Raw genomic sequence first — 13,675 nt, 5'->3', positions numbered from 1 at the left:
AATAGATGGGGAAACAATGGAAACACTGACAGACTTTATTTTGGGGGGCTCCAAAATCACTGCAGATGGTTACTGCAACCATGAAATAAAAAGACTCTTGCTCTTTGGAAGAAAAACTATGACAAACCTAGACAACATATTAAAAAGCAGAGACATTCTTTTGCCAACAAAGTTCCATCTAGTCAAAGCTGTGGTTTTTCCAGTAGTCATGTATGGATGTGAGAGCTGGATTATAAAGAAAGCTGAGTGCTGAAGAATTGATGCTTTTGAACTGTGGTGTTGGAGAAGACTCTTGAGAGTTCCTTCAACTGCAAGGAGATCCAACCAGTCCATATTAAAGGAAATCAGTCCAGAATATTCATTGGAAGGACTGATTATGAAGCTGAAGCTCCAATACTTTGGCCACCTGATGTGAAGAACTGACTCATTTGAAAAGACCTTGATGCTGGGAAAGACTGAAGGCAGGAGGAGAGGGGATGAGAGGATGAGATGGTTGGATGGCCTCACTGACTCGATGAACAAGAGTCTGAGCAAGCTCTGGGAGTTGGTGGTGGACAGGGAAGCCTGGCATGCTGCAGTCCATGCAGTCACAAAGAGTCGGACACAACTGAGCGACTGAACTGAACTGAACTGATCCTGGATCTTCCTGTCAGAGCCTATATTGTTCTCATTGGAGGTTTTCTTGATGTCTGACTGGCACCTTAATCTCCTGTCTCGTTGTGCCACAATCTCCGTGACTTGTATTACTCCTCCCACATCCCGACTTCTGTTCTGTCTGCCTTCTGGAATGAATGTCTCTTCAATTAGGTCAAGGTACATTATACTGCAATAACATGAAATCCTGATAGTCTAGTGGTTTACTACAACAAAAGTTGTTTTTTGATTTAATTTCTCATTCATGTTCTATTCCATGTCACTTTTATTTTGGGACTTGGAGTGAAGGAGTAATCACTACCTGTGACACACTGGTCATTTTAGAGCAGAGAGAAAAGCAATGGCAGAACTATGCAGTCGCTTTTAAAAGTCACGTGTCCCTTCTACTCATATTTCCTTAGTCAAAGCAAGTCAGAAAGCCAAGCCTAATAGTGGTGTGTGGAAAATATTATCATCTTTTAGTATAATTCCTTCTATAATATAATATTTCCTTGTTGGGAGGGGCTGGCAGGGTGGAGCTGGACCTGTGTTTGCTTTTGCAAACTGATACAAATTAAATTCTAACTTTATGGACATGTAGGAGATCCAAGTTAGCAGTGATCTACTCCACCCTTCTTCCTTTTTATTTTTGCAGCCTCCCTGTTTTCACTGGCCATTTTACTCATTTTCTTTCCATCCTTCAAGCCATAATCAGCTTCTTTGGACTCCACAAAAGATCTCAAGCTATCTTTGGTTGAGAGGTTGAGAAAAGGAAGAAAGAAGTGAAACAGGAGAAAGAGGAAAGGAAACTACCTTACTTAAGAAGCTTAAACCAATGTACTTTCATAGATTTAAACAAAACTATGCTCCATAGCAAAATTTCATCTGTCCAGCATGGTACAGGCTAATGACATTATCAGTTGTCAGTGGCCATTTTTTAGTCACTGCCATGTTTGCTGTGATCGCGCATAGATGTGGGGGTACTTTATGAACCCTCTTGACTCTGTCTTGTCCAGAGAGTACAAAGACCATGGGACTGTTGGAAGAGCTGGTAAGAAGACGCAAATAGCTGTGATGGAAACCAAAGTAGAGAGAATAAACATTTTAAATGAGGAGAAAATGATGAGAGTTGCATGTGTGTAAGGGATGAGTTGTTTCCCAGAAGGAATAGTTCTGAAGGACAAAGAGAATCAGGCAGCAATTGAAGAACTGGGCTTTTGCAATCAAGGGTAATCAGCAAGAGATGAGGCACAGTGATTAACAAAATGGAAAGCCTTGCCCACAGAGATAGATCATCAGAATCAACACAGATGTCCTTTAGCCTGTGTTAATTCAGGAGAAGGCCAAGAGTTTGTTTGAGAACTTAAAGGCTAAATATGTTTGTGGTAGACCAAGGCCGGGCCTGCCTACAAAATAAGTGGAAAACTCCTACACCCTGCCGCCCAGGTGTAGATAAGGAGCAACTGCCCCAGGCTGGGCACAGCAAGCATTTCAAGGTCTGGAATCTGGACATAAGCCTGCATGAAATGGCTTACTGAGTAACTACATTTTTGCCTTATATGGTAGCATAAATTGTTTCTGGTTGCTAACGTGTCTGGAGGTAGGAAAGATATTGAGCCCACACCTCTGGGCTCCCCTGACCTCCCAGACATCTCAGTCTCTTCAGGCTGCCAAGATGAACAAATTTATGATGACTCTGTGAAAAACAAAGGAGGCAATAGACAGCTGCATCTGCCTTACCTCATGTCTATCCTTTGCACTGCTTACATCCTGCTTTGGAAGTAAATCAAAGTGCAGCATCTTTGAACTGAACTCAGAGTGTCACTCTCTCCCGTTCTCTCACCTAGACCAGGCTCCACGTTCTGACTCCACGTGGGGTGAAAGTACTGCTAAGGAAGCTCCTGTTAATAGCCACGAGTGGCCCATTAGTTTAAGGCTGGGCCCCATCTGCACTGTCAAATCACTAGGTAAGTGCAGATATTATATCTGCAGAGGTCAAGGGATTACTGCCTTGAAAGGTTTCCAAGGATCTATTCTGGTGGAGAAAATGCCCAGTAGCACACATGTGTCAGGAGAGACAGGACAAGTGATTTAAGTTTTGAGAACCGTCTAACTCCTATTAGATAGAAATGTGCTTATTTATTACAAGCTTAAATTCTCAGTCACATTAGACAGTGGCAATGGGGCCCTAATCCCACCTCGTTGGCATCTCCCTTTCCCTCTTAAAGTCTCTTCCCAGGCACCTTTACAAACCCCAGGCTCCTTTCAACATAATATGAACAGCGCTGTCCGACTTTATTCAATATTAGTAAGTTATAGTACAAACTGGGGCATTTTTAACCAAACTGTTGGTAATGATGCCAAACCATAGACCTAACTTGGGACCCTCATGGGAAAACTGGGATTACAGTCACCCTGTAGATGTCCTAATTCCAGTATCTGCCTGCTGAGGCTCCTTCTGAAGAGACCCTGTTCTGTCCACAACCCCTGCTGGAGAGGCAGCCCCAGGCTCATCAGACTGACCCTAAGCCACAAGACTGAATTCTAGTTGAGCATGTGACCCAAGGCTGGTAAACAACCCTAGGCTAGTGACTCTGGGAGACCTTGAGGCTTGGCTGGACACGATAAGCCTGGTCAAATGGATTCTCTCCTTCATAAATCAGAAATACTGACCAAAAGAAGCTGAGGGGGTGTGATGATTCTATTTTTTCTGCCTCCACACTGTTAACATGGAGAACAAGCATTGCCATTGTCAGTAAGTAACATCTGTCATTACACTGCAACAATTCTCAACTGCTTAGGGAGTGGAGCAGGGAAGTGGTAATGTAAAAGTCTCCAGCAGTATCTGCTAAAATCACAAATGTATGCATCCTTGACCGAGTAATTTCAAGTAAGTCTAGAAATTTATCAGATATCCTTGCACATTTGCAAAGTGATATAGGTAGATGTCATTCACTGTGTGCATGTATGTGTGTGCATGCTAAGTTGTGTCCAACTCTTTGCGACCCCATAGACTGTAGACTGCCAGGCTCCTTTATCCATGGGATTTCCCAGGCAAGAATACTAGTGTGGGTTGCCATTTCATTCTCTAGAGGAGCTTCCCAACCCAGGGATTGAACTCATGTCTCCTGCATTGTAGGCAAATTCTTTTACCATTGAGCTACTGGGGAAGCCCTGGCATTTTATAATAGGTGCCAAAGATATTAACAGTTTATGGAAATATATGAAAGACACAGGAATACCTTTGATTTCACCAGATTTTCATAAAGATTAATACTGATTCAGTGAATCCCCTCCCCAAACCATTTTGTTTTCAATGCCTGAGGTTATATAGCTGAACTTTTTATATTATTCCTTTTGCTTACACCTGCTTTCACAGTGAGGGTTTCCCAGGTGGCTCAGTGGTAAAGAATCCGCTTGCCAAGCACGAGACACAGGTTTGATCCCTGGGTCAGGAAGATTCCCTGGAGATGGAAATGGCAACCCACTCCAGTATTCCTGCCTGGGAAATCTCATGGACAGAGGAGTTTGGCAGGCTACAGTCCATAGGGTCACAATGAGTCAGATACGACTTAGCACTTAAAATACCACCACTACCACTTATGCAGTGAACAGAATTATCACCATACAGAAAAACATGGAGAGTCTGTCCTCCATAGCCAAGAAGAAAATGCATTGAGGATTTAACAACTATTGTACATATTTCATTTGTTCTCTTAGTGACTTAAAGCAATGTCAAGAAGACTATGCTTTTAGGCTGGTGTGTACTCTTTAATATTTCAAGTAGTGTTTGTAATGCTCAACAGTTTTTAAAATGGACTATGAACATATCAGAGTACAATTATAACTGGAACAACTTCTTGGGAAGTTCCTTTGCTTATACAAGAAATGGTTCAAATATGATAGAGTACAGTTGCTTAATTACTCTGTTTTCATTTTTTATGAAATGCTTCTCTCCGGTTTATGATATTGTGATGTAACTTTACCATTAGCCTCTACACAAACACACACATATCCCAACTACTTATCACATTTCTAAGATAATTTTTCCCCTGAGTAAGATAAGACTTAAATGTTGAAAGAGGAGGGAATTTATGGGCTCTCTGCTAGAATTAGAGATATTTGTTGTGGAAATGGTTTTAGAGAATATGTGTCTAAAACTTTTATTTTGTAGACAATGAAAAATGAGACCCCAGGAGGCAAAATTACATACCCAATGTCACACAGATGGTCAGAGAGGCAAGATTGGAATCCATTTCTTCTGACTTTCAGGTTGAGATTTGGTAGACTGATCAGAAGCAGCAAACCTTTAAACAATTCGTGTTAAAGGTGCTACTTGGAACCCATGTTCCCTTGTTCCTGGCGACTTTCTGCCCCCTCCTGTTTCCTTATCAGTACTTTTGGTTGAAATGTACAGCCTAGACGCTTCTCTGTCTTTCACCTCCTTGCAGCCTTTCTTTTATCCTTCCCCAACTCCACTCCAGTTCTTATGTGTACTGCTGCTCCTTCCTAGTGTGCAAGGATTTTACAAATCTGCTCAAAATTCAAAGGAAGTCACTGAGAGAAGCATTATATAATACAGAAGACTAATGGTTTAAAATGTAGACAGCAATGGAAGAGAGGTTTTTATTTGTTGATTACATTAATTCAGTGAATAATCTTGGTTGGAAGATGGGAAGGCTTAGTAGCATGGTTTTCAGCCTTTGAACAGACGCTTACTCCTTGGAAGAAAAATTATGACCAACCTAGATAGTATATTCAAAAGCAGAAACATTACTTTGCCGACTAAGGTCTGTCTAGTCAAGGCTATGGTTTTTCCTGTGGTCATGTATGGATGTGAGAGTTGGACTGTGAAGAAGGCAGAGCGCCGAAGAATTGATGCTTTTGAACTGTGGTGTTGGAGAAGACTCTTGAGAGTCCCTTGGACTGCAAGGAGATCCAACCAGTCCATTCTGAAGGAGATCAGCCCTGGGATTTCTTTGGAAGGAATGATGCTAAAGCTGAAACTCCAGTACTTTGGCCACCTCATGCGAAGAGCTGACTCATTGGAAAAGACTGATGCTGGGAAGATTGGGGGCAGGAGGAGAAGGGGATGACAGAGGAGGAGATGGTTGGATGGCATCACGGACTCGATGAACGTGAGTCTGAGTGAACTCCAGGAGTTGGTGATGGACAGGGAGGCCTGGTGTGCTGTGATTCATGGGGTCGCAAAGAATCGGACATGACTGAGCAACTGAACTGAACTGAACTGAGTGCACTATGTGGAGAAGGAAATGGCAACCCACTCCAGTGTCCTTGCCTGGAGAATCCCAGGGACGGGGGAGCCTGGTGGGCTGCCGACTATGGGGTTGCACAGAGTTGGACACGACTGAAGCGACTTAGCAGCAGCAGCAGCAGCAGCAGCAGCAGCAGCAGCAGTGCACTATGAGGAGAAGGCAGTGGCACCCCACTCCAGTACTCTTGCCTGGAAAATCCCATGGATGGAGGAGCCTGCTGGGCTGCAGTCCATGGGGTCTCGAAGAGTCGGACACGACTGAGCGACTTCACTTTCACTTTTCACTTTCACGCATTGGAGAAGGAAATGGCAACCCACTCCAGTGTTCTTGCCTGGAAAATCCCAGGGACGGGGGAGCCTGGTGGGCTGCCGTCTATGGGGTTGCACAGAGTTGGACACGAATGAAGCAACTTAGCAGCAGCCGTCCACTATGAATCATCAAAACTTAAAACCACCTTTGTATGAAATGAAGCTTAAAATCCATAGGAAAAATAAGAACTATGATTTAAAAGATTGCCCTTTAAGCCTATAAAACAACTAACATTTTTAGAGTTCTTTACAGTTTATAAAGCACTTACACATTCCTTTTCCTCTTTGGGCTTCAAACAATCAGGTGAGCTCAGTAAGACAATCTGTGTTGTTATCTAGAGGAAAAACAGAGATTCAAAGTTAGACAGATTTACCCAGGGGAGACTCAAATCTTAGTCTTCTAATTCTATAAATCCCATGTTCCTATCATCTCACTGTTCTGTCTCTCAAAAAGTCCAACCACAAACCCTCACAATTTAGAAACTGAGGAAATTGGACCAAATCTGTTTAGAAGGTATGATGGTTAATTTAATGTACCATCTGCAACAGGTCCAGGTGGCTGTGCAAGGTGCTCTGCTGTTTGGGCCAAATGATCCTGGAAGGTTATATGGATAATGGTTTAAGGTACTCTTCCCTGGATGCTGTGGCAGATGAGATCAGAGCACAAGGCACAGATATGCATGCTGGAGAGAAACTGGTTGGTTTGAGATGGTATAAATATGAGAGTATGCGCTCATTTACTTACTCATTTTTATGAAATGCTTCTCTCTTGCCTACATACTGACAGAGATTTTACTGATGAGAGGGCTGATATCAGACAGAGAGCTGCCTCATTTAAAACCCCAGTATGAAACTTCTCTTCCTGCTCAGAAGATCGAAAAAGGCCTCCTTCTGCTCTATTTGTTTTTGGGCCTGAAGGAGCAAAGAACATTCCCTTCAGGACAGCACAGTCTTAAAGAAGGGGAAGTGCTGGGCTACTCATGAGCTATTACTCTTTCCTAACTCAGATGTCCAGAGAAGAGCCAGGATTATTACATTTATTGAGCTCCCACCACACAGAAGGAGACATCAGGAGTGGAAAGATATGTTCCTCCTTACTAAAGTTCGGGAAGATTTCAAGACTTAATGTAGGTGAAATACTTAGGGCCTGGTCCAGAGTCAGTACTTGACCCATGCAAGTTGTGCCAATTAGAAATTCACAGACTCATTTCTGATTCCAGCTCCTCCATTAACTGTGTATTTTAAGGCAAGAAGCCGCGTCTGTCTGGTTCACTGTTGAAGGCCCAGAACCAAGATTGGTCCCTTGTACAGCACCAGTAATAATAATAACAATAATTAAAAAAATAAATTATCCTCTTGGAATTTATTTCCTCATCCATAGAATGAGGAATTTGATGTCTTGATGATACTTAAGTTTCTTTTTGCTCTATCGATCTAATTCTATAAGAGGGAGTTGCAGCAAATCTAATACACCTATTTTGTTTGTTTTAAAAAATATATAAAAGGATTTGCTGCTGGCATCTAGTCTGTGTATATTGAATCCCAATATTTTAAAAGAGCAAATTCACTTAGAATAGCAATATATGTATAATTCTTTAATTATGTTGGGGTTAATTAATTTTACTCTACCCTAAAATATCCCAATTTTAGTAATAGTGCCAGTATTTTCTATTATTCTTTATAATTTTTCAAAAAACTTACATTTGGGGTACTAAAAATCTTAACCCTATTAGTAAGTGTCCACAGCTATGCTACTATAAAACCTTCTCATTTTAAAAGTTTAGGATTTTATGGAACAAATCCAATGTTGCCAAGCATTCAGATAATTGTTTTAGAAAATAATCTCTTCCTTGCTCACCAAGCCAAAAACAAAACCATCCTCCAATTGTTACCATGTGAGAGATGAGAAAATAGGCTCAGGTAGTAATCTTGACCTTCTGAGCCACGAGGGAAGCTCTAGTAATATGACCAGGGCACAAAGTCAGTAAGTGGCTGAATCTAGTTCTGAGATTTTTAAGGTGGCTTTGTATTTTATTAGTATCTTATCAAGCAATTGGTACTTATAATCATGTGCCCCATTGTCCACTACACCGCTGGAAATTTAACATGGTCTGGAAGAGAACACGCACTGAACATAGTAGAATTTAGAAATTTTCCATTAGAAAATATAAAGTTTCTTATTTACGTTTGGATAGATTTGCCAACAAGGACAAATATCATAAATCTAAACCTGAAATAATCACATTGTTAACTGGCTATACCCCGATACAAAATAAAATGATGGCACTAAAAAAAATGTTTTTTAATTAAAAATAAAGTGAACTGCCTCAAAAGGCAGTGAAAAATGTCACAGTAGGTGACTGAATTCAGCAACTTAAAAAACAAAGTTTCTTCAAGACTCAGATCTCCTTTCTGCCCTGCTGTTTCAGTTTGGAGTCTAAAAGACTATCTATCTACTTTGTGTCTGACTTATTTTCCTGTCAGACAGGAACTGGAATTTGAACTTTGCTCTCCAAAAGCCAAAGGCCAACTAATTTAGAAGGAGACTCTCAAAATCAATGATGGTTTCTTCTAGTTTCATTAGTTTTGTCTAAAGTGATTAAAGAATTTGATTCCCAGATAGCCATGAAACTTACTGCTATTTTTACAAATCACATTAATTTCTATACTTAATTCTGATCACTTGTGGCATTCCTGAGGCAAGTCTGGATTCATGCAGCATTCCAACCCCAGTGCCTTTTCAAGTTTCCAAAAAAATCCTGTGCCAGTGAGTGATGATACCTTTATTGTAGTAGCCCCAAGGTGTGGAAGTTGTTTCCTGTGGCCTAGACTCAGCCCAACCCCTCCACTTGTTGAAACATCTGCAAATACTTTGTTCATTTCAGAGGCATCTGACCACAGCTAGCCTTCCATCTGGATTGCTTCCTCTTTCCTGATTGCTCACATAAAGCATCAATAATCTGGGAAGACACTCAGCAAGAGAGAAACTAGGCGGGCCTAGGGATTAGATTGAAGTGCTTGGAAGTTAGTTCTTAGGAGTTTTCTCTCATACTCATTAACTGATTCATTCAATCATCACCATTTATTGGGTGATACTAGTGGTGCAAATATCAACAAGAAGCAGTCTCTGTCCTGAAACAGGAAACAATATTACATGCTACATTTATTGTCTCAAGTAAGGAATTATATTAATCAGTTTATAATAATAAACTGTATTTACTAGGTCTCTTCTATCTGTAAAGTTCCACAATTGCTTTTATTCTTATCTTCAGTAGGTATAAGGTTTATAGAATCTTTTATCTGTTTGCCCACTTTGAAACTATATAAAACTGAAAGCAATACTCTCTAAAGGGTTTTGTAAATAATCATTAAATAATTTAAGAAATATCCCAGGAATTTTTACTTGATATGTGAAATGATAAATTGTGTTCCTCTGAGTAATCACATTCCTTAATATGTTGCATTTGCTTTAACATTTCTATATGTGAAAACTATTAGTATAAAACTATCTGCTTAACTATTATTAGAAAGACTATATTTTAAAAGATTTTAATGCAGTTGGATTATTTTTATGCTCTTACGTGTTTTAAAAACATAAAATTCCATGTTTTAAAAATATATCTATATTGTGCACACATTTGCACATTTTATTAAGTTTTTTATAATCAAACCATACAAAGATCTAATTAAGTCATCCCAGGAGTTGCTGAGCAATAATTATACCTTCAAAGTACCAGAAGATTTAAGGCGTATACAGGGCGGGACCCATCCACCCAAGATTTCAAAACCACAAGGTTCTTCAGGTCCTGTTGGGGCTTATCTATTTGCACGTCTTCCCTTGCAGGAGTTTGGACTAATCAGGTCACTACATCTTGACTGTAGTCTCTACCATTCATTGTTTGCAACACTGAAGTACTGTCAACAGACCACAGGGAAGTTAGCAATGGATAATGAAAAGGCTAATAGCAAGGCTGTACCCAGGGTTCAGCAGGACAGATAGCCTTTGTCAAATCATCTGATATCAAATCCAACAAACGAGCTCAGCCAAAAGGTTGAGCCACGTTGTCTGATGGCATTGTGTCCTCGGGTTGCAATGCAGTACTAAGCAAACTGTTGCACGTTGACAGTTCTTGCAGTTTGCTAAAATGGAAAAGTCAGGTTGTTTCTCCAGCACTGTTTCTGTTTTGCTGCAAAACATTTCCTACAGGGTTCATGCCTCAGCTAATCATCTTTGATCCAGATATTAATTGGTCATCTTGGAAGCAGACAGGCCTTCCTAGGTGGCCTAGTGGTAGAGAATCTGCCTGCCAATGCAGGAGACAGGGGTTCAGTCCCTGGATTGAGAGGATTCCCTGGAGAAGGGCATGGCAACCCACTCCAGTATTCTTGCCTGGAGAATCCCATGGACATGGGAGCCTGGTGGGCTCCAGTCCATAGGTTGCAGAGAGTTGGTCATGATTGAAGCGAGCTAGCACGCATGGAAGCTGACAGGAGTTGGTTCATTTCTCCTTCAGCCTTGGCTTCTTCCCATCCCCCAGTGCTCCCTGTCTGGAGACTCATAACAGAGTAGTGCTATTAAATATAGTATGAAAATACATGTCGAAGGGCAGATGAGAGCTAGGTGCCTGAGAACTTGGAATAACAGAGAGAGCCCCTGAGCCTTATGGTACTTTGTTCAAATTTTTTAAAAAGACACTACTTCCTGAGGTGGGTGACATATATCTTAGCAGGTAGAGGATGGAGTTCAAAGCCTACCCACCTCCTCTGCCAGGCACCATTATGCAGTCAACAAACTGCACATGTATATGGTCGCCTGGCAGAAAGAGTATCAGAGCCTTCCAATCATAGATGAGAGCACTGAGAAAGATGAAGTCAACTTTGATATGAAGAATAATGGAAAACAGGCAGTACTGGGTGGTTCTGTCTCATGATTCTCTAAGTAGAAGAGGCTGTTTAAGTATGGTATCTGCCTTCTGATTCAACTTAAAACTATACCATTTTATGGTGACTCCTTTCCTCTCAGGAGATTTCTTCTAAAAGTTCAGATGAGGAGCAGGTTTTACATGCACACAAAGATGTACATATTATATTTCTATTCCTAAGGTGGTCTGCATTTAAACAGAGGCAAAAACATTTAAAAACTGGTTACTGCTCTGTCCCCAACACCTAGAGCAATACCTGAAACACAGTAGGTCCCTTAATATGCTGATTAAATATATCTCTAATCCTAGACATTGAGTCACTGAGCATCAGGAAGCAAGAGGTATCTTGCTTTCAAGATTCCTCAGATCAAATTAGAGTCATCAAAATTAGTTTTCTCTTAGGCATGTCATAGGCCACAGGTCTCAACTCTCTTATAAAATAACATTACCACAAATACTACTCAAATGCCAATTATTTAAAACATCCCTTGAACATCACCAACAATAAAATGTCTATAAGCCAAACATTTTAAAAAAGGATGCAGCCTATATATAGTTCAGTGCTTGATAAGACTGTGAAAAGTGTGAAAGTGTTAGTCGCCCAGTCATGTTTGACTCTTTGTGAATCCATGGACTGAAGCCCACCAGGTTCTTCTGTTCATGGAATTCTCCTGGCAAGAATACTGGAGTGGGTTGCCGTTCCCTTCTCTAGGGGATCTTCTGGACCCGGTGATAGAACCCAGTTCTCCAGCAATGCAAGCAGATTCGTGACTGTCAGAACCAACAGGGAAGCCCGCTTGATAGACAAGTACAAAAAAAAAGTTGGTCGCAAAGATGCTTATAAACATTACTTTTTACTTTGTAATTTTATATATGGGGTTGCAGAATCACAGTGTATTATTTATAATTGAATGTATCACCTTCCATCAAAGATTTCAAAGCACCTTTGGTGAGTAGGTATAGTCCTCCCCACACATCTGGTGAAATAGGTATGCTATAAGCATTATTTTTATCAAACCAGGATCACACATGAGTCAATGTCAGGGCTGTATTACTCACTCAAGATACTTTAGTTTAGGGCTCTAACCCTCTGAGGACTGACTACACATTCATTCATTCATTCATTCATTCAAAACATTCATTTGATGCCCTTTGGGAGGCACTTAGGCTCAAGTCCCTATTTCCTCACTGAACTTGCATCATATGAACATTACAATATGTTAAAAAAAACTGTCATAACATTAAAAATTTTTCTGCACATGATGATTAATCCTAATTGTTTCATAGAGACATACCTGCCAGTGAGTCACATGCATACTGAGGAAATGACCGAAATACAAAAAAATTTAAAGATCACTTCTCTCTTATTTATGGATGTTAATCATGTGTCTATAACATGAGGCCTTTTTTTTTTTTTAATGTTTGCCTGGTGCAACTAAATACGTGGCGATTTCTGTGTCTAATTATAAGTTTCCGCTGTGTGTTGTAGGTGAGTTGGTACAAGATGTTCAAAACCATGAAATGATGAATGTAATGGCTACCTCGTGTCATGGTCTCAACTTTTTTTTTTCAGTTCATTTGTCCTTTTAGGTAATCATACTGTTTGTACTCTGACTCTCGTACTGAATCCACAATTATCGGTCTTGCCAGACCATGCCTCCAGACTTAACTGTATAAATTAAATGTGTATTCCTATGCATGCATATGCAAGCCGTGTGCACTGCCTGTTGAACGAAGTAATGTAAGCAACTTAAAGGCACATTTTAATAACCTTTGAGTTCCCGTGTTACAGTGGTTTTTAGACAGTTACCTACTGGGCAAAGTATAAGACAAGTGATTCACAGAGGTCATTATCAGTGTGCGCCTCGCAAATCGGTTTGATCGAGGAATCCAGCCCCCCAAGTGTGCAAGTTGCATTCTCCACGGTGTTCTTCTCTGGCTCCCCGCCCCCTAGAAGGGGCTGATTCACCCTCAGCTCCCTCTGCCGGAGCTAGCGTGCGGGGCGGGGCGGCCAGGCCACCGAGGCAGGGCGGGCGCGCAGCCGAAGCCGGGCTGCGTGACAGGCTGCACTTCCCAGCCCGATGCTGTGGTAACTGCCTGAGCTCATCGCCGCTCGTCACGACACGCGGTGCTTCGGTTGCACGCGGCGTAGCGTGAGAGGCGCCGGGGCTGCGCCCACCCCGGAGCCTGCGTGCGGATGCGCCCCACCGCCCCTCGGAGGCCCAGCCTGCCCGTCACCACGCCGCCGCCGTTCTCCGGCTGCAGGAAGACGGCCCTCGGACGTCAACAAATAACCTGACCTCCCAGGCGGTAGCCTTCGCTCTTTTCAGCCTCGGAGGACCCTGTCCCTCACCGCCCCCAGACACACAGCTGCCAACCCCCTCAGTGTGGGGAAAGCGCCAGGTCAACCGGGTCAGTCGCCTGGCAGCGCCACTTGCCTCCCGTGCGCCCCGAGTTCCCGGCAGAAAGGGCTGCGGTAGGGTACTGGGGGTGGAGGGCGCGGGACCTTCATCCCGAGGCACAACACCGGTAGGGC

Source organism: Budorcas taxicolor, chromosome 1 (genome assembly GCF_023091745.1).
Source record: "Budorcas taxicolor isolate Tak-1 chromosome 1, Takin1.1, whole genome shotgun sequence".
Classification (NCBI taxonomy): domain Eukaryota; kingdom Metazoa; phylum Chordata; class Mammalia; order Artiodactyla; family Bovidae; genus Budorcas; species Budorcas taxicolor.
Note: the sequence above shows the minus strand (reverse complement) of the source record.